This window comes from Rhagoletis pomonella, unplaced genomic scaffold (genome assembly GCF_013731165.1).
Source record: "Rhagoletis pomonella isolate Grant_MI unplaced genomic scaffold, Rhpom_1.0 Rhpom_scaffold_00006, whole genome shotgun sequence".
Lineage (NCBI taxonomy): Eukaryota > Metazoa > Arthropoda > Insecta > Diptera > Tephritidae > Rhagoletis > Rhagoletis pomonella.
Window position 1 is genome coordinate 24529093 of NW_023458560.1, and position 22583 is coordinate 24551675.

General features: G+C 33.9%; 1 protein-coding gene across 1 annotated transcript in view; it reads left to right on the top strand.

The window, feature by feature from the left end:
* Positions 1–22583, top strand: part of LOC118741840 — a 150501-nt gene that overhangs the window by 92190 nt on the left and 35728 nt on the right. The gene's annotated exons all lie outside the window — the stretch shown is intronic.

Genomic DNA, 22583 nt, shown 5'->3' on the forward strand with positions numbered 1-22583 from the left:
TAACAAAGTCGATAAAAATATAGATTATTATATCGATAAATTCCGAAAATATCGATAGCAAAATCAATAACAAAACCGATAAAAATATCGATTATTATATCGATAAGTCCCGAAAAACTCGAAAATCTGTGAAATCCCGAAATAGTTCCCAGTTTTCTGTGTCTCTATCTATATCCTTTTCTCTATAATGTGTTAAGTGTTTAAATTTACCTTGATCTTCATTTTTGCCTTTATCTTTACGCATCTTTGCTTTTGTTTTTATATTTACCTTTGCCTTCTTACTTTTCTCTATCTGTGTACGTAGTCATCCTTACTTTCATTCTAGTATTGGTTTTTTTCTAAGTGCATACACTCAAGAAGCACTTGTTTCAGCCCCAACCATTTCCATGTGCAATTTCCGTTGAATTTACCAACTTACTCCCAACCAACCAATTGCCGCTAAAGAAGTTTAACTTCAAAAATATACGTATGCAAATCGAAACGCCTTTATTTATCACTAGCTTATACCCGCGGGTTTCAACCACGTTTTATACAAATACGAAAAATAATTTAAAGATGTTCTATTTTATTTCTCATTTTGTTATATATTTTTTTAGTCGATTTGAGGTATTTCGGCCGTTTAAAACTATGACATTATAAAATCTCGTATGCATGCTGGGCATACGAAAGATATCAAACCAATCAAGTTTACCTCAAAATGGTTCCAGGGATACGCCGTGTGAACGTCTAACCTTCTGGCAGGTGCCACAGCGGGTCTTAATATTTCCAACTCAAATTCAGTAACCTGGCTTTGATAAAATACCACTTCTCGGTACTGTATCTAAATGCCTCCAGAGGTATGCATCATCCAGTTTTTATATTGTATAGCATATGCCGGCTCTCCCTTTTCCATGAACTGAAATTTTGCCTGTCAGTAGGGAACTGATAAAATAAATCTCCATAACAAATTTAAAATACTTCCAGAGACATGCTGTCCTTCCAGACATGAAAGCTTTAGTATGTATGGAAGGCGACATGCCTTCTTCTCTAATAACTCACATTTTTCCATTAGCAAGTTCCAGTATTCTTCCACAAACACTTCCAGGGATATGTGGTAAGAAACAGTAAATTTTGACGGAAAGGCCCCGCCCCTTTTTCTTATAACCCTGATTTTCTTCTATGAGTTGATTTAAATATCCCAATACCAAGTCTCAGTACTCCTAGTAGTAGTACTAGTAAATTTGTAAAAGAGGTACCACGCCTGCAATTTTTCTCCGAGAGCGTGGAATTAATTTTGTTATACAGTATAAAAAAATCAATTTGCATGGGAGTTGCCACACCTATTTTCAAAAAAACGCCCATTTTTCTCCGTGAGTATGAATTCGATCTCACATACATATTACCATACCAAGTTCCAGTGCTCTCCCACAAATACTTCCAGAGATATATGTAAGCATATGTAAATTTCAATTTGTGTGGGTGGGGCCCTCTTGATTTATCGGAATTACTTTCAGTCTAAAACCATCCTTGGGAAATCCGTAGTAAGTGTGCCAAATTTGGTTCTTATCGGAACAGCGGTTAAGGAAGTAGTCTATTTTTTCAATCAGGTTATAAACTATCTGTATATTAAATTTAATTTTCTAACAGGCGGCAATCCTCTTCAAAAAAAAACTTTGAATTTAAGATCTCTTAAACTTATTTCGTTAGACACCTGCCAGGTGGCAACAGGTCATAAAGTATCTGTGTGCAAAATTCCAGGCACTACTAAATTTACTAATAAAGCTCGCTTTCCAACTTTCATGGTGAAAAGTTCTTCTGACAGAAAGCACTTGTATAACATTTTGCTCGCGCTGCTCCAACAGTCACAATGCCCGAGTGAGCAAAGCACTGGCGTGCCATTCGAGAGCTCCGAGTTTCGAATCCCCGTGCAACGGATATTGTTTCTTCTTTAACAAAAAATTTTTTTTGTTCAATTTTCTTTTAATTTTTATATTTTACCGTTTTTAGAATAGTAATATATATTTTTTTAGATTCATTTAATTGTTAGAAACATATTCAATATTTTTCTTTTTAATTTTTAGCTCAATTTTCTTTTATAGAACCTTTTTAATAACAATTTTTTCTTTTAATTTTTAAATTTTTTTTAAGGAAAAATTTATATTTTTTAAAGTCGTTTAATTTTCAGACACATATTTTACGTAATTTTTTTCCTTTTTCTCTTTTGTAATTTAATTTGCTTTCAATTTTTTGATTTTATTGTTTTATAAAAAAAAATATTTGTTTGATTTCACTTAATTTTTAGAAACTTATTTTATCTTTTTCAACCTTAATTTTTTTCTTATACTTTTTAGATTTAGTTGCTAATAAAAATATAATTTTTCTGTATCATTTATATAATTTTTAAAATCTTTTTGTTATTTTTCATTTATTTTTTCTTTTTTTTTTAATTATAATTTTTTAGCTTTATTTTAGCTGTTAGCTTTTAGTTTTTATTGTTTTAAAAGAAAAAAATTAATATTTTTATTTAATTTTTAGAAAACGTTGTACTAAAAGAGAAACAGAATAATGCTAAGGCGTCCTTGTTTCCAGATCTTTCAATTAGTTTTTCGGAGGACAGAAAATTGCTTTCAACATGGTTGACAGAATTGACAATTTTCTTTTTGCAAGACTTTTGTATTTCGTATTAAAAGCTTTGGTTTTAGGCCGAAAAAGGTGTTGATTATGGTGGCCCGGTTGTGCAACTTAAGTGAACAAAATTCCTAGAATTAAGAAATTTCGTATTTCTAATAATTTGTTGTATTTATTTGTGCTATAGGCATTTTAAATTACAATCACCGCTTGATATTTTTATTTCCCTTCTATTGCATAACACTTGCTTTTGACTTGTCTAACACTTGCTTTTGACTTGTCGTGAAATGTTTTGCCTACGATATATGTCAAGGTTCCGCTATCCGCTGGCATGTGAAGCACGTCTTAATGAGAAGACACATATGCATGAGGCCGGGTCAGTCTCAATACGAAAGAAAAAACAGATTTTAGCTATCCCCCTAGGTTTGAAATAAAAACGGCGATCTTAGCCACGCTATAAAACAAAGTAATATCAAGGTGTGATATATCGTAAAAACACATCTATGTACTTAACCTTCTAGTAGGCCAATTTTTTTATGAGTTGAAAAATTCCGGAATGGGTGAATTTAGCACGAGAAATCCAAAAATGATGTCCATTTCGATCTGTGGCAGTAACTTTTTCCTACAGGGGAGAAAAACCAAGACCGTCTGGAGACGGGCTCGCCGATATACTTACACGTAGTTTCAGCTTTCTCTTACACAATGTTGACCTACGAACCGGCAATCCCGTCTGCAGACGGTCAAAAATGCAAACTGGGTTTTTATATGTCGGCAAGCCGGTCTGTAGACGGTCTGTGTTCGAAAGCAATTTTCTCCATTTCGAATGGTGACATAATTATAAAACTTATATTAAAATACGGTGCTTTTAACAACGAAATGCACCGAAATTTTTTATATCAAAAAATATTTCAAAAGAAAAAGTTTCTTTAATTACGAAATTACTAAATAGCAAGAAATAATTAATTTTAACCGTGTTTTCAAAATCTGTTATTCAACTGCCGATTAAAATAAAACGGATTGACATAACGGATTAAAGTTTACACCGCCGTAAAGGTACGATTCTTTTCTAAAGATGGTGCCTTACGAATATAGAAAAAAAATATTATAGGTGCACTAAAAAGGTGTTTAGTTAACGACCGTCTGGAGGCAGTTCAGCCTACTAGAGGGTTAAGGTCATGTAGAAGCACTTCACTTACCAAACTTTTTTATTATTTTTTGGAAAATTTGTATTAATGACATCTAAATGCACTCGAAAGATGCTTTCAAACTAGGGATGATAATAACGAAATCGTTTTCGATCCAGCCTAATATGTATGTACATTAGACTGCATCACCAAAAAAAGTTGCGGTTTTTCCGCCGGGATTACTAAATTTATTATATTTTAAGACGTCCCACAAAATATTTCGTAAAAATATTAAGATTTAAGTGAGCTGGACCGATTTGAAAATACCTCCAAAAATGAAGTTTTTTATGAATAAAAATAGTTTCTTAAAGAACTTTTTTTAAAAAGTCCCCTCAGATGACAAACTAGAATAAGCTTAAAAAATCTGCATAAAAATATTTAAAAATCTTTTTTATACGGAATCGTAAGAATGAGATTTTTGATGCTGTTTTTTTACTTTTTTCAAAGATTGATTTACGAAAAACTTGGCCAAAAATGTTCTGATTTAGACTTATGGGATCTCAGTAGAAAGGTATTTTCACACCGTTTTTATTTCTGGCAAACAAAAACGTCATTCGTATCCCATCTTTTCTTCGAATACCAAAGATCTTAATTCAACTTTGAATGAGGTTCGTTTCTCCTACCTTTCTCTTCCATCCTTTCAATATGTTTATTAGCAAATAAATGAAAAGGGTGAGAAAATACCTTCCCAATGACACCTCTTAAGTCTAAATCGGAAGAGTTTAGGTTCAGTTATTCAAGTTTTTCTTATACCAATCTTTGAAAAATGTTAAAAACAGCATCATTACGATTCCGTTAAAATTCTTTAAATTTTTTTTTTTTTTTTTATGCAAATATTTTAAGCTTAAGCCGTTGTGTCATTTGAGGGGATTTTTTCAAAAAAAAATATTTAAGAAACTATTTTTATTCATAAAAAAAACATTTTTGAAGGTATTTTCAAATCGGTCCAGCTCACTTAAATCTTAATATTTTTCCGAAATATTTTGGTGGACGTCTTAAAATATAATAGATTTTATAATTCCAATGGAAAAATAGTACCGATTTTTTTTTGTATGGGGAGTGATGCAGTCTAATGTACATACCAGAGTTGTGAAAAATGCATTAATTTTTTAATGCATAGCATTTTAATGTTAATGTAAAAAAATAATGCATTATGTTTTGTAATTTAATGCAAATGAAAAATTTAAATGCATTAATTTTGAAAATGTAATGCTTAGTAAAATTTTAATGCATTTCTTTTGAAAAAAATAATGCTAATGAAATTTTTTTTCATTAACTTTAATGTTAGCAAATTAATGTTAATGCAATAATTTATTGCATTAAAAATATAAAAAAGCAATAAAAAATCATTAACTAGTTTTATTTTGAAGTAAAAGTTTTCTGTTGACATTAAGGGTAATACAGTGAGGTCAGAAAAGGTATTGACGGAAGTAAGAGAAGGAAATTACTAGGTATTTCTGATACAAAAGCAATAATTATTTATATTTATTTCATTAACTATACCGAAATTCTAAAACGATTACAAGTATTTACCGCAAGAAAAAGTAGAATGAGTTATTATACAAATTTAAATGTTTATGTATAACAAGGTAGCTTTAAATTATAATATGAAAACACAAAAACACGATTCAATGCTGCACGTAAAATTTTAGACGAACAAAATAACAATAACAACTACAAATTACTTCAGTAATTGTTAATCAGACTTTTGAGAATGACTAATTTTTCGAAACATGCATCTGATAAATTTTGACGTTTTGGCGTGTTAGCCATGGTGGCAAATGAAAACAATCGCTCAACTGGAGCAGATGATGGTAATGGTGTGTTATACTTCAGAAATAGTTTTTGTATAAGAGGAAAATTTTTCAGTGTTTCCACCGTTGAAGTACCATCACTTAAAAAATCTACAATTTCTCGATTGCACGACTGCGATCCTACAGATTCTAAAATAGATCAAAATGTTTTATTAAAAAAAACGGGAAATAATAATTGTACCTACCGCACGAAAAATGCCCTCCAAAATCAAAAAAGCTGTGAGGGTTTTGTTCCGGTGCTTCTATAACGTTGGTTTCAAATTCTTTAGCAAATTTAGAAAGTAGTTTTATCAGTCTCCCACTATCGAAATGGGGCGCCGTCGTTTGTAATCCCGAGAGAAATGTCATTTTTATGTCCGGACATGTGGTTGTAGCGATAATACAGGGGAATGATTCCGGCTTCAGCGTATAATACGTTTCAAATCTTTTGAATAGTACCTTTTCCATTTCACCACCTGCCTTGTTAAAGAGCTTGAGTTTCCCAGAACTGTTAAGTTTTTCGTATTTGACTTTTACACTTATTATGGTTGGCAAGAAATACCCGAAATACATGTCTTCTTCAGATTGTAGGTAGTTTAAAGCGCCAGCAATTGGCTCCATGAAAATTAAGTATTCTTCTAAGTAATTTAACTCATCGGAACGAAATCGAGAAATATTCAGTTTTACGCACAGATCATCAAGCTGTGTCTTGTGAATCAATACATTTTTTATCGAGTTATAAAGGGAGTTCCACCTAGTTACCACTGGCCTTGTTAACGCCGACCCAAGGCACTCCTTAATGATTTCAGCAGACTTAGGCCAGTGACATTTTTTCCATAGACTTTCGCAACTAAAATTTACAGATGTTAATACGTGGTTGTGGTAACCGTTTAATTTTTTATTTTTCATAATGAATCTTACCGTGAAATAGCTTCAATATGCTTATTGTAAAGAAATTGTTCTTTCTTCACTATTTTTATAAAATCAGAGGACGATATCAAACTTAGTGTGTGACTAGCACATTTAAAATGGTGAGGTAACTGTAGTTCTACGTTTTCAATAACAGGAAACTCTAGTTCCTCAGCTGCATCGTCATTATTGTTAGTATCGTCATTTTCAGATGGTATGCTCTCTTAAGATTAGAATAAACGATATTGCTACAAAGTTATTAATCATTTATACTTACGTACCTTCTTTTATACCAAACTCCCGAAAGGCTTTCAAAAAATTGGAAGCGTTGTCGGTTATAGTGCTCACTATATTTGTATGATTCAAGTTCAACTCATCGTTTTTGTCCACGATTATACTTGCAATTTTGTCGAAAGTGTGAGCACCTGAAAATCTTCTGCAAGCCAAGGCAGCAGATTCTCTTTTTAAATTTTCATTGAGCCAATGCACCGTATACCCAAAAAAGGATCGGTGTTTTGCAGACCATATATCTGCTGTAGTACAAAAATATTTTACGTTTGCAATTTTTGTTTTTAAAATTCGCATGCTATTTTGGTACTCTCCGTGCAACAAATCAGCTATCATTCGTCTATTTGGCACCTTGTAGCCTGTCCCCTCAAAAAGCTCTATAAACTCTCTATTCTCGACAATCGACAGGGGTGAGATCGTGCTGGCGATGAAAGCAAGAACTTTTTTATTAAATGTATTTTGCTTATTTGACACCTTGCAAATTGAACTAGAGCTGTTTTTTTGAGCTTTATATTCCAAAAATGCATGAAAACTTTCGATATGCAGAAGTTTTAAATGCGTGAGAAAGTTAGAACTGATTCGAAAAGTTCCTTTTATTTTCTTTTTACATTTCAAGCAAGATGCGATAAGAGAACCATTTTCACTCTTAAAAAAATGTATTTTAATTAAATCATACAACAGAAAATAGTTTAGTATACCTTTTGATATACTTTGAAAAACTTTCCACTTGTGAAAAGTATCCTGTTGCCGAAAGTCATTGTGTTATCCGTGTTATCACTGCAACTGCTTGAAAAAAATAAAATAATTTTTATTAATTCAAATTACACAAAAGCAAAGAAAAATGTTGTTTTATTTAGAGTGACCTTTAAGCTGTTTTTTTTACTTTCCTGGAAATAATTCTAGTTTCTGGAGCACCATAAGTAGGTTTCACATGCACTCTACCAGTATTTTCATCATTGTAATCTGAATCCATAAAATTGTCACATAAATCACTAGCGCTTTCCATTTTTCGTCCGAGATTCACGCAAAGCTTACACGAGTGTTAACAATCAACAAAAATTATTAACTAATCAGTTTATTGAAACAAGATTTTATTTTTTTCAATATGCTTTTGATTGAATAATTATTCTTAGATATACGAGATCAATATACTACCAAATTTCGAATCGCAATATGCATAGTAGTAATTGAACAAGTACCGTTCAATAACACAGAGAAACGATTAAAAAAAGACAGAGCCTGAGTCAACTTTTTAATTTGTGTTAAAGCCTATTCTCTAACAAAAAATCAAGCTACTAATGGATGGATAAATAATAAAGGAATGAATGGTCAAATGAAAATGTCCGAGGATTTTTTTGCATAAAATATGAGCAGGGAAGAATGTTACTCATACGCCATGTCCATATGAGTAACATTCTTACGAGATTAAGTGCAAAGACTTTTTTTTAAAGCTGACTAACGTTAAATTGAAAATATCTAGAAAGCTTGTCTCATAGTAAAAAATTTACTTCATTTTCATAATCAACGAGCGATTCTACATAGGAATGGGATAGGGGCATCGAGGGACCAAAAACACCCGATTTATGGTCCAGTATAATTATACGCGATTAAACAATCACTACTCACATTGAAGACCTCACCATGTACCTAGGTAGAAGAAACAATGAGACGTATGCATAAAAACTAAGCATTTGTTTTTCTTAATTTCATACCTTTCACTTAAATTTATTTGAACAAATCGACTAAAGGGTCAAAAATTGTAATAAAAAGCATTTGCTTAGGTTTTATGCATGCGGCCCATTATCAATTAAACTGCTTTGTATTTCAGTGATATACGTATGTAATTAACTGCGTGGTTCCTTACTAACACACAACGAATTACAATATTTATCGTATTAGCTATGAAAAATATCCTGAGTACAACTTAATGGTTTCTATTAATGCAAACGGGTAAAACGATTATTTATTTTAATGCATTAAAATTTTCCATTAGCATTAGCTTTGAATAATTTAATGAAAAAAAAATTCATTAGCATTATTTTTTCAAGAATTAATGCATTAAAATTTTATTAATCATTAAATATTCAAAATTAATGCATTTGCATTTTTTTAGCATTAAATTTTAAAATTTTAATGCATTAATTTTTACATTAACATAATTGCCTCAATGTAACATTAATGCATTAAAAATTTAATGCATTTTTCACAACTCTGGTACATACATATGTACAATTGAAAAAATGTCGCTTTAAATTTATCACATTTTTTCTTCAAATTCCAAACTATTTAGTGCAAAAGGCACGCGTTTTAGTATTCAATCTGCATCGAAGCTCGCGTTTACGAGTTAAATATGAAAATAAATAATATAAAAAAAACTTTTTAATATACAACGCTTTTATAAATGGACTAAAAAGTAGAAAATAATACTTCTCAGTCCCATAGAATTTGTTTTGATAACTTTTGATTTTGAAATTTTAGCAAAAGTCATTATAAACAATCTATGAAATTGAAAATGAAAAGCGTGGGGCGCATGTAATACACTTGAATTGATATGAAAAGTAATATATGTATGTATGTATGTGGGTATATGAATAACGACCGCTTAAAATCGATTTCAAAGTTCTACTTTCGCTGTAGAAATTTTAGGTCTACGTTATGTAGTTTGACTATTGTCAATTAAATCGAATGCTTTGTATTGCATGCGCTCCACGTTTTTCATTTTCAATTTCATAGATTGTTTATAATGGCTTTTGCTAAAATTTCAAAATCAAAAGTTATCAAAACAAATTCTATGGGACTGAGAAGTATTATTTTCTACTTTTTAGTCCATTTATAAAAGCGTTGTATATTAAAAAGTTTTTTTTTTATATTATTTATTTTCTACTTTTTAGTCCTGTCTGAATAAAATTTTGCAATAGATATTAAAATAATTCAACGATATTAATAGAAAGGTGCACACACATGCATTTACATATGTATATACATACAAACGAGCACCAATTAATTTTATTTAAAGAAATGGCGTGTCGTCTATTTCCGCCGATATGCGTGTATAAACCCTCCTCAAAGTCTAGCCAAAAAGCCAGCAACTCACACAACAGGTTCCCCAGAGCAATTCGCTCGAGAAAGTGGTACCCGGTACACGTAATACTCGGCACACAGCACAACAATCCGCCAAAACAGGCAACCCGGCCCAAAATTACCACCGTAGAAGGCAGAAACCCCGAGCGGCAGTGCAGGAGCCCAAGAATTACCCTTAAAACGGCCACAGGAGCTTAAAAAGACCAACAGGCCCCCAACTGGTCCGAAGGTAATTAGTTTCGGACTAGTCCCAAACTGGTTCCCGGACTGGTCCCCGACTGGTCCCAAAGTGATTACCAACTGGTCTACCTATACCTCAAGTAGTCCACAAGTCACTTCACTTACAAAGCATTCGATTTAGTTGACAATAGTCAAACTAATTTTATTTAAAGAAATGGCGCGTCGTCTATTTCCGGTGTAGCAAACGTAGTACATAGGGCGACATCTAGATGTCATCTACCTCGCCCTATTCACTATGCTTTTTTATAGGAGCTTTTCAAAGCTTTGCTTTGGTGGCGGAACACAACATTGAAAGTTTCTGGATCCACAACATTGAAAGTTTCTGGAACACAACATTGCAAGTTGATAAAAGCGTTGTAAAAAGAGCAAAAAGATGCGAGCTGACACACTCGTACAAACATACATATATATGTGCATATAATATTTGTATTTAAGTGCGTGCGCATGTGCTAAGTTACCAAATCCCTCCAAAATTCCATTTGTTTCTTCACATTCTTGAGTAACAGTTGAAATAAATGGTATGTCAATTAGTAATAACATACATACCGCCAACTCGTATGCTTCAGATCACGTCTTGCAGAGAAGACTTATCCTCATAGATGTGCACTAACAAAAACAAGCGTGGGCTAAAAGTGAGAGTGTATTAGTAGGCCTTATTGGTTGATCGGCAAGCAAAGCGCGTACTTTCATGTACTTCAACAGGGATCTTATGAATAATGCTAATGAGAAACGTTGACATCTGCAAAACAGCCAATAGTTTACTGAAAAGGTCAGTTATGGCAGTTGCAAATTTTCTTCTGACACAGAGAAGGAGGGAGTTGTAAGCCTTGTTAAGACTGACTAGATACAGCGCCAACATATTGTCACCATAGGCATCTTCGCTGACCAACATATTGTATGAAGGACGGGGATAGTAGAGGGCAGTTTCTCTGAAGCTCTCTAAGCTAAGACCCCAGAAGTTCTCTTACCCTCGACATACTACTCAAATTCATTAAAAAGCTACTATTTTAACTATAGATTTTGTTTTCTAGAATAGTTATATAGAGACACCTTAAGTTTTTTACAAAATTAAATTCAATCATTTAATGAGTTAAATTAATTATCACTTTTTAGAACGTAGTAGTTGAAAATATTTTGAGGAGGGTTACCACCTGCTAAAAAAATCAAATATAGTTAAGTTATATGAAATATAAAAATATGGGAGTCAAATGAAAGAGTTTTAAGAAATCTTCAGTTTGAACTAATTATATATGTGTTAAGATTTTAGGGGAGTTGCCACCTATTGAAAAAGTTAAATTAAAATTATTTAATAAGTTAAATGTGAGTATCAATCGATATGGGTTTGATAAATAGTTATTTCTGAAATGTAATAAGGAGAGTTGCCACATGTTTAAAAAATTAAATTCAATTTAATACTTCATTTAATTGAAACACGCATCGCAATGTTGCCACCTGCTTGAAAATTTAGATTTATTTAACTTATGCACAAGTTAAGTGAAATTTTATAATTTCATAAAATTCATACAACTTTAATTTGAAAATATATAAGCAAACTTACTACTTGATATAATTTTAAATGTGATACACTTTGAAACAAATGCCACTTATACCTTAATTTTAAGGTATAAAAGCTACATATCATACTATAAAATTATGGATTAAGCTACTACTATTTTAAAATTTATCACATTTTAACTATTTTAAGTTGTTAAGTAAGGAAAAACAAAAAGGGGCTAGGCCCCTTCTGCTCTCACTGCCTCTTTTATAGTCATCCCTTTTGCACCGTTATTTCGTATTTCAAAAAATGAGAGGCCAAATTGAAGAACTGCACCTGTAGATGTGCAGTAAGGTTTTAGTTTTTTAAGTTAGAATTTTATTTAGCGGTACATTTTGGTTTTAAATATAAATGAAAAACCAACACCATATGAGACCTCTCCCTCTCTTCACTAGAAAACGGCTAGACGGATTTAGATTAAACATTCGGAATAGGCATTAGATTTGTGAATAGGGTTGCCACCTGTTTATAAAGGTTAATTCAATTTTGTGGTGTTAACGTCATTCAGGCTCACTAGTAGTTATTAAAGTAACAAACTCGTAAAACTTTTCACAAAAAATTAATATTACATCTCGATATGCTTTTCCAATACAATCCATGAGGATTTGATTTGAGTAAGTACTTTACTTCAGAAAAGGTTTATTCGAGAGATAAATTTTTTGAAGCTAACATTATGGTGATTTACCAATGACTTAAAAAAAGTTTAGTTGCAAAACATATTTTGAGAACGAAAATGTTTAATCTTTAACTCTTGACGAAAAATTAAAAAGCAAAATTTGAGCGACATTTTTAAACAGAAGGCAGCCGGAATGAATGGAGTCCTGAATTTTCGGACTTTTCACTGATTTCTTTGGGCATTATTTCGGATCTTTTCGATATTTTTGGAGTCATTTTTAAATTTTTTATGCTTTAAAAATTAAAATAAATTAAAAAGCAAAAATTATCGGATTTTTTTGATGCTCAAAAAAAAATGGTATTACATTCCATTTAGCCCAAAAATGCATTCATGACACTTCGGATCATTTGAGCCCAATTCACCTCATAAAAATTACATTTCAGCTGCCTGCCTGCCTACCCATCATGCAGTAACCTTAATATCACACTGTCAATGCCTGGTAGCCCACACAATTTAAAATGCCTACAATGGAGTGGACTTGTGCCAACAAAAAAAGTTCAGAAAGTAGCCGGAAATCGAAATGCAGAGCAAGACGTCAAACCAAATGAACGGAGCCTAACATTAACCGCAAAACTAGGCAAGCGTCAATACATATTAAAAAAAAATACGAGTAAAACGCAGTCGATTGCAACACTGCTGCATTCATAAATCACATAATCATGCGGCGGGCGGGGAAGGCAGCATGCGAAAAAGCAACAAAAGCCATTGTAAAACAACAAATAGAAAAAAAACGTGTAAAAGAGGCAATGATATTGCATCCAGTTTTTGGTTCGCTTGAAGTAATGAAAAAAACTTAACATTGTCCCTTTTTTTGTTAGATGCACGTATTTACCTTCAAAGCAATCACTTATTTTGTTAATTTTTTTATTTGCTTTTATTAAATTGCTTTTATAAAAAGTGCGTGAATTTGTTACATTAAATTTATTTTTAAGGTTTTGGTGTAATTTTCAAGGCTTGCTATTCATTGAACGCTAACTAGGTGATTAAATATGTTTCTATAAATAGCTCGCACGGTTTTTGGCAGCAATTTTTTAAGTCGTTTTTTCCCCTCTTTTGTTAAGTTTGTGTACTTACCAGTCGATTTTTTTATTGCATAATGACAAATTCTTCGAATTTTGAATTGCTCACTTTAAACATAATAACGATAACAAATAAGAAAAAGCCATAACAACACCAATTAAAAATATATGTACATACATATATGACCGACAGTGCATATTTTCACGTAAAGCGAATAAACATAGCACATAATAGAATTAACTCATTTAAAATATTTGCAATTAAATAGAGCAGAAATTGTTTTTCCCAACAAGCGGACCGTAAACCAATATTTTTATATACATAATTTTCATTTATTACTGTATTTTTTGTTGAAGTAGTGCAACACTGCAACGAGAGGTTGAAAAATACTATATACAAACATAAATATTTATTTATGAAAAGTAAACCAAGTTCCTACTGCAATATATCATACTCGTTTGAATGTAGGTATATACATATGGATGTGTATCATTGCATTAATATTGTTACAATAAAAACAATACAAAAAAATACCAAATAAAGCAATCAAGCAGTCAATATTTAATGCTTCAGTAAACATTTGAAATCAAGTTAAGCAGTACTAAGATTGATACTTAGCTTTGTTTAGTTTAAGTAAATGAGCAACTAAGCAAATATTTGAACTTGTTAGAGATACAAATAGATGTATACACTATATACAAATGCATGTGATAGACACATATGTTATGGGTGATGGAAGTAATAAGTTTCCAAATTTTTTGAAACGAAAATTTCGCAAAATGTTCAATACTTCGAAAACAAGATTTATTAGGAGAAAACGAAGGGTATATACATTCGTAACAAGCGAACTTAGTACATCTGTAATTATTTTTACCATATCTCTCCGAACTTTTGTTTCAGTTTCTTATTTTCATCAATATTGAAAACACTTGTATAAAGAATTTACTAACTCCTTCATCTCATGCCCGCTGAGCAGGCCCTCGGGCAAAGTCCGACCGAAATGGTGGACGATGGAACTCTCGGAACTTAGGGCGTCGAGTAGGCGCCTTTTCAACAAAGCCAGGAAGAGTGGACAACGCTCCGACTGGGAACTCTACAAGGTCGGACTGGGTATATATAAGACCGAGATAAGAAAGGCCAAGACTGAGTCGTGGAGAAATTTCTGCGAAGTAGTAGAAGGTTGTCATGAATCGTCTCGATTTAGCCGAATCATTGCGAGGAGTCCTGTACCTCTAGGATTCTTGAGGGACGAAGAGGGAAACTGGGCCATGAGCAGAGGGGAGTCGCTTAAGCTACTGCTTGGCACTCATTTCCCTGGAGGAGGGTGAGGGTAACCTCTATCCGCAAAGCAGGAAAAAGCTCTCATGTGTATCCGAGGGACTTCAGGCCAATCAGTCTCTCCTCCTTCCTACTGAAGACTTTCGAGAGGCCCATTGACCTGTATATAAGAAACAGGATTCCCCGAGGGCGATTGAGCCTCTCCCAGCATGCGTATCTAAAAGGTAGATCCGTGGAGTCTGCCTTGCACTCAATTGTTAAAGTCATAGAGGAGTAGTTGGGCTCATCTCTCGCATGTTGTACGACAGAACTGTCATAGCGGAATGGGGAAATGCCTCTGACCAGCGTAAAGTGAGCAGAGGCACCCCGCAGGGATGCGTCCTTTCCCCCTTTCTCTGGATAGTCGTAATAAACGACATCTTGGAGAAGTTGAAAAGGAGAGGATTCCGGGTTATTGCCTACGCGGATAATGTGGCCCTCATCGTCAGAGGAAAGTTCCTGGACACTCTGTATGATCTCATGCAAGGGTATCTGAATTTGGTCACAAACTGGTCTTCTAGCTGTGGATTTGCCATAAATCCTGGAAAGACGGAGCTCGTCTATTCACCAGGAGGTATAAAGTGCCTCATGCCCAGCTTCTCTCTATAGGAGGTGTTTCCCTTGCTCTTTCTGACAGGGTCAAGTTCCTGGGTGTCATCCTGGACAGGAAGTTATCATGGAAGCCAAATATCGAGGAGCGGGTAAAAAAGGTATCAGTGGCTCTTTACTGCTGCTATAGGATAGAGATAGGATAGAGATGGAGCCTCTCTCCAAAAGTTATATATTGGCTGTATGAAACCATAGTGAAGCCAATCATGTTATATGGGGCCATTGTCTGGTGGCATTCACTGGTAAAGTCTACTCTTGTTAGGAAGCTAGAGCGTGCAAAGAGCTGCCCTCGTTGGAATCAGCGGGGCGCTCCGGACCACTCCAACTCTAGCACTAAATGCTATGCTCAGCGTCGCACCTGTTGACATCGTGGGAAGAGTAACGGCGGTCCGCTCGGCCATCAGGCTCAAAAACTCTGGGTTCTGTTTGAACACAGCACACAGCCACTCGACGATTATCAAAAGTTTCGATTTCCTTCCGGAAGAATTGGACTGGCGTGTTCCGAGGCTGGCCCCAAACGGATCCTTCTCCACGCACATTCCTCCAAGGAGCGAATGGGAGAATGGCAGTCTCTGGAAGAGGGGTCCAATAAACATATTCACGGACGGATCGAAGCTGGACGGGAGAGTCGGTGGAGGGGTCTACTGTCGGGAACTCTCGATAGATCTTATGTTCAGACTGTCGGACCCCTGCAGCGTCTTTCAAGCAGAGGTGGCCGCTATAAAAGAGGCAGCCGATTGGCTACGCACCAACCCCCTGCCAACAAGGAGGGTGAATATTTACTCTGATAGCCAAGCGGCAATTAAAGCGTTGGGACCGCTTATGGTGCAATCGAAACTGGTCGGGGAATGACTGACCTCTCTCTCAAGTGCCTCGGAATACTTCCAAATCAAGCTGATTTGGGTACCGGGACATAGGGACATCACTGGAAACTGCAAGGCTGATGAATTGGCTAGGCAGGGCACCCTCGAGGCCATTACCTCGGATAGGGAGGGCGTAGGAGTTCCGTTGGCAACCTGTGGCCTGCTTCTGGACAGATGGGCTTACAGTCGGCTCAGCGAGCGCTGGGAAAAAACCCCGACATGCAAAGTTGCAAGGTCCTTCTGGCCGGTTGTTGACCGCGGGCGATCAAGGGAGCTTCTGCAGCTGGCTAAGCGCCACCTCTCAATCCTCACAGGTGTACTGACCGGACATTGTCCTTTAGGAACCCACGCGGTGCGACTTAACATCGTCACAGATCCCTACTGCCGCAGCCGTTTGGAAGATGAGGTGGAATCTTCTCAACACTTCCTTCTCAGCTGCCCGGCATTCGCAAGACTAAGGTTTAAGCACCTCGGTTCTAATTTCTTCAACACTCCTGAAAATCTCTCCGGAGTGGACATCAGCTGCCTGCGGAACTTTGTTCTGAGCACCCAGCGCTTCTCTTAGCTTCTAACACAGAATATTTTAGTTGCGTTCAAAGAACTTGTGGAAATGTGGTAGCACAATGGACAATCCAATGAATGTCTAAGTGAGGCCCCCTGGTGGGGTCTGCCACAACAACCTAACCTTCATCTCTTAGTCGATTTCCATACCCAGGATATTTTCTCCTTACATTCATTTTTTTTTAGTAAAAAAACTTGCACCCAACGATCTTACCCACCGTAAAATTGAGTTTAAATTAATATTTTATCAATAATACCACCTACCGTAAGCACCCGAAACGCTTACTTAATCACGCAACAAAAATTAATTTCGAACAAAATTTTGAAAAGCCACCTACACAGTTCCTTTCAACTATTATCTAACACTTGACGTCAAAAGCGCGTGCAATATTTTTATGGTTTTCCAGTTGCCTCCTACAAAGCAAACAATTAAAGCGGGCTCAAAGTGGGAGCGACTGTTAGCCTGAAACAAAAGGCGTTGCTCAGACAGCCTACTTTTATCTTCATTTTTCCAAAACAAAATTTTTTTTTGTACTTGCCACAATTATTAATACGCTTTTTTTACTCTGCCCAAAAGCTTAGTCAAATCGAATTAACAATTCATTACAATGGTTTTTCTTTATAGCTGTTAGTTATTATTAAAGGCTTAGTGTTTTTTCGCGCTGAATATGTGTGTGAAAAAGTACGAAAAGAAGTGAATGTGCAATGTCTAAACACGTCCGCAGCTAGCAAGCCGCGAGCCAGCAAAGGCGTAAAAGGTTACACGTAGCACTTGTAATTGTTTTTGTTGTGGTTATTAGTTTTTATTTTGGTCCAACTTGTGATCGCTTGCAACTATGTCGAAATTTTGCGATGCAAAATGTTGCTCCACTTTTAAAAGTTGTTTATGCCGAGTTGTTTATCGATTGCCGACACCATGCAGGAAGTCAAATTGCAAAATTTTTTAACATAGTTGATAAAGCTTATGCTAAGATTTCAGCACTTTTATTGAGATTTTCGGAAGCTATCTATATAACTTTATGGGAGTTTGGTGTTCAGGTACCTCCTAAGGTCTCTACGTAGTACATAGATACGTGTTGGTACTCAACAATCAAAAGACTTAAGTAGCGAACTTCGTTTGCATCTATCTAACTTTTTAAGTGTTCGCATTTCATTTCTTAATTTTCTAAACATTTTACGTACATAATAGAAGTGGTAATTATTTTTGTTCTTTTGCGAAATTAGCATAGAATTTTTAAAGTTCATTGCCTTTCGATGCGGGTGCGATGACTTGCCTTTTTAGCTCAGTAGCTGTTGTTTTGAATTTAAATGAGTTGCTTAGTTTGGTGAAAAAAGTAATTAAAACGGTATTAAAAGCATTTAAAAAGCATATCATAAATGGTAATATAAAATTAGTACACAAATTTGTAGACATCTTAAAAAGCTGGATAAATGAGTCACAACGAGCAGAGGTCGTAAAGAATCTCAGGCTTACAATTAGTCTAATGCTTTATTTAATACTATTTTTACACAAAAAATGGTTTCATAAAATTTAAAGATTGAGGTATTAGAGCTAATTACCTGGCCGTAGGTATCTATATATTAATACGCTAACAGAAATTTTTTTCCGTCTTCGTTTGGCAATTTCTACCGAACCGATTTCAAAACCAAGAACACCATTGGAAAGGTAATTTTCTGTAGATAATGAAAGTTTTTATTGTTTCAAAATTAATTGAAAATTACGGGCACATCGCCGTTCAAATATTTTCGTATTTGTGGTATGGTTGTTGTCGCAAGCTTCTACTTCGTATTTGAAATTAAACTTTGAAATAATACAAAAAAGGATTAGGCAAAAAGGAAGAAAGAGACGAAACGGAGACAATGATAAATACATAAGAATTAGGGTAACTGAAAGAGTAACCGTAGGAGACTGACAGATGACTTCAAATTAAAAACGGCTACGCTCGGCCTTAACTGTGTTCCGTATTTGACCATAGGAATGCTTCACAAATTGGCCAAAGATTCTCAAGAAAAATTGCCTCGAACCTCTGAAATTCTAGTCAACGAAACATATGTTGTTGTTGTTGTTAGCGAATCGATATACCAAGTTATCGAAGTTCTAAAATCAGCAAGATTCTGCGAAAAAACATCACAGCAAATCACAAATTACTGGTGAAAGATATTCCTCATTCGGATCTCCTAGACCCGGATTATATCCGGTTCCAAAAGGAAAGCTAAACAAAACCTCTGGGAATAAAATGGAATGCGCGCACAGACATGTTTTCGAACTCAATAAACCCATTTACAACCACAACTACAACTAGTAATCGACAGATTTCGACATCTGTCGCGAAACTTTTCGACCCGGCAGGATGGCTCTCGCCCATCTGAGAGGAGCGAAAACTCTCCTCGAACAGCTTTGAATGGAAAACACGCACTGGGACGAAACTATGAAGCCAACTTTACTTCTCAATTGTAGCTCCAGGCGCATGGATCTTCCGATTCCTCTGAAAAGGCCTTTTCGCTTACATATATCTAAGGGTTCAATATGGGGAAACTGCAACATTTCATTTGCTTGCAGCAAAGTTGCTCCCTTACAAAACGTGGCTCTCTTTAACCCCAAAATACATGCTTTCAAAAATTATAAAAATATATAACCAACCCTCATACAAACTAAAGTGGTCACTCAATAGCAGAAACTTTTTGCAACCAGAAAGAATTTGCAACTTCGTTTTCAATCTTTCTATTTTTGTTACTTTTAATTATTCCCAAAAATGTCGCCTCTCTTTTACTACTAAATTGCATGAATATTAAAATTTTAATACTCAAAAAACACCGGACTTGTTTAAAGAATTTATATTTCACTATGGCAGTAAAAATAGTGCCACAAGCATAAAAAGTAATTAACTGGAGCGTTATTTAACGGTGACATGCATTAAAGCAATCGAAAGTTATCTAACTTCCATTAGCTTTTATTGTTTATAAGCACTTAGATAGTCTACAAAGTATAACATTATTAATGAATTAAGTAGATTCATAAACTAATACCTGTACAATGGCATTTATGTAGTGGTTATGTGTATGTAGTAACATAAACATGTGACATATCTAGTTTTTGGTTTTTTTTTACTTTTGACATTTGATTAATTGAAATTTGAGGCATTTCGAAAAAAGAACAATAGTACAATGTTAAATACGAGTAAACAAATGTTCATAAATGTCAAATATCATAAAAACAACCGGTTCATAATGTCACTCATAAATTCATTAAAAAAAATTAACTATGATATTATAAAAAAAATCCAATGATACTCGTTTGCCAAGCAGGACATGTACATGCAAGCTAAGATACTTAAGTTAGAAAAAAAAAAAACAAGATAAACAACTAAAAAATTATGCCATGAATACACTTGGAATTTCTTCCTCATTTTTCTTTGATTTTCTGTCTTTTTTATTTATAAAAAATTTTGAGGTTTATAGCGCTGCAGCAACGCGTTCCTTCACTGGCTTGCAATCGACTATTACCACGACTACAGTGAGCTTTACTTGCAATATATATGTATGTACATTAGAGTGGTCCAAAATAATAAAGTCGGAATTTTAATGCCGCCACCCCCTAGGATTGTTCTGAACTGAAAATAAATATACCCCTATTTTTTCATTTTGAAATCAAAAAATATTTAGGGAGTGCTCACAGCGCTCAAAGTTTTCCATGTATTTTATATGGGGAAAAACAAATTTTCGTAAAAATGGTATAAAACTCTTGAAAATCAATATTTTTTAATCGTAAAACCGTGGTTCTCTTCAGGAGACTTCAACTATTAATATCCAATTGTTTATTTAACCATTTTTTATGATTAAAGATTTTTTATTCGTCCCCCCATTACATTTTCTAGGACCTATAAAATATAGTTACCATAAAAAATTGTTAAAGGAACAATTGGGTATCTCCTGAAGATAAGCAAACTCTTCCGATCGAAAAATATTGATTTTCAAGAATTCTACACTATTTCTACGAAAAGTTGTTTTTTCCCCATATAAAATACATTGAAAACTTTGAGCGCTTTGAGCGCTTTGAGCACACTCTAATTTGTTCTTTTTTTCAAAATAAAAAAAATAGGGGTATATTTTTTTTGGTATAGAACAATCCATTTAAAATGCGACCTTATTTTTTTTACATACATTTTTGGACCACTTTAATGTACATACATAGCTACGATATATTCAGTTCTAACAATGAAAAATGCTGCAGCCACGCTAATTCCGTTTAAGAAAAAGCTCGTAATAAAAAATGGAGAACAACCGAACTGACTCACCAAATTTTTTCGAGAAGAAAAGATGCTTAAGTAAAATGGCTTCGATAAGTTCATTGATTAAAAATATTTATATATATACTTTTTTTTATGTTTGCCGATAACGAAACTAATTAACATACCGATGAATATTTAAATAGCAATAAACATACTAATGAATATATCGATTTCGATCGATTTGATTGTCACTGTCTTGTTCCCATGTTATTGTTGGAAACATATTTATCGATATTTTTGTCGATGTCTTTAACCATTTTTATTTAAAAATATTAGCAGTAATGGAAAAATTATCGATATTTATCGAAAATATGATTATCGATTATGTAAGTAAACGTACCTAACAAGTATACGTACAATAAATTGGCGCCGACGTTATATATGATGAATATATCAATAACGAAAAACAAATTGATCAATATACATATGTATAAAAATATCGATATTTATAAATTTTGTTAACACTATATTGTCTCGTTGTTACTGTTTCAAACGTATTTATAGTTTTTTTTGGCCATGTCTTTAACCGTTTTGTTTTTAAAGGATAAATCGAAAAGTATCGATATGTATCGAAAACATATATATTCCATATCGTTATTGCCATGGCTGTGCTTTATCTATGTTGTGGTAAACACCTATTTATCGATATTTAGTCGAATTGTTATCGATTTTGGAAGTAATCGTACACAACACGTATAGTTAAAATAAATAGATGCCAATATTATATAGTTTGCTTATTAATGTTTGTCGATAACGATACCAATGAACGTGCCGATGAATATATCATATCAATAGCGAAAAACTTACAAATCAACACATATATCCATAAAAAAGCGATATTTATCGATTTTGTTATCACTATCTTATCTCGATATTATTGTTGAAAACACATTTATCGATATTTTTATACACAAGGATTAGGTGCAATCGAAAAAATATCGATATTTATCGAAAACATATGTAGCCTGTACCATCTTTTCTATCGCTCTGTAGTGTCGATATTGTTTTAAAAACCTAATTATCGATATTTTGTCGATATGTTTATCGATTCTGCAAGTAATCGTACATAACACGTACATATACTTAAAATAAATGGATGCTAATATCTTTCACGGACAAACAAAAAATTGCTCAAATTCCATGACCCTATTTATATGGACATTACTGGCACATACATAAGTGCATACTGCATATGGCTGCGGATTCGTTGCTTAAGTCTTTTGTTGCCAAGCATCTGAGTCTAACTTGTTAGGAAATGAACGTTATTAAGATTTAATTGAGATTAGTAGAAACATATTTTAATGATTAAAAAACTAATTAGAGAATTACCGTAAATATACAGTTTCCATACTAAATTAATTCGTTGGAGCAATCTCAGTTAACAAAAGGAACAACGTCTGCACATGACTCACTCGAAAATGCTTGAGAAAATCTTACTACATAAAATATTCGAACTTTAAAGCAGCGCAATTTACACAAAATTACTCAATATATATATATATATATATAACTAGAACGATATCCAGAGATAACCCGCTATACCTCAAATAATGATAAATATATCGGTCGAAAGTATAAACTTGAATATCGG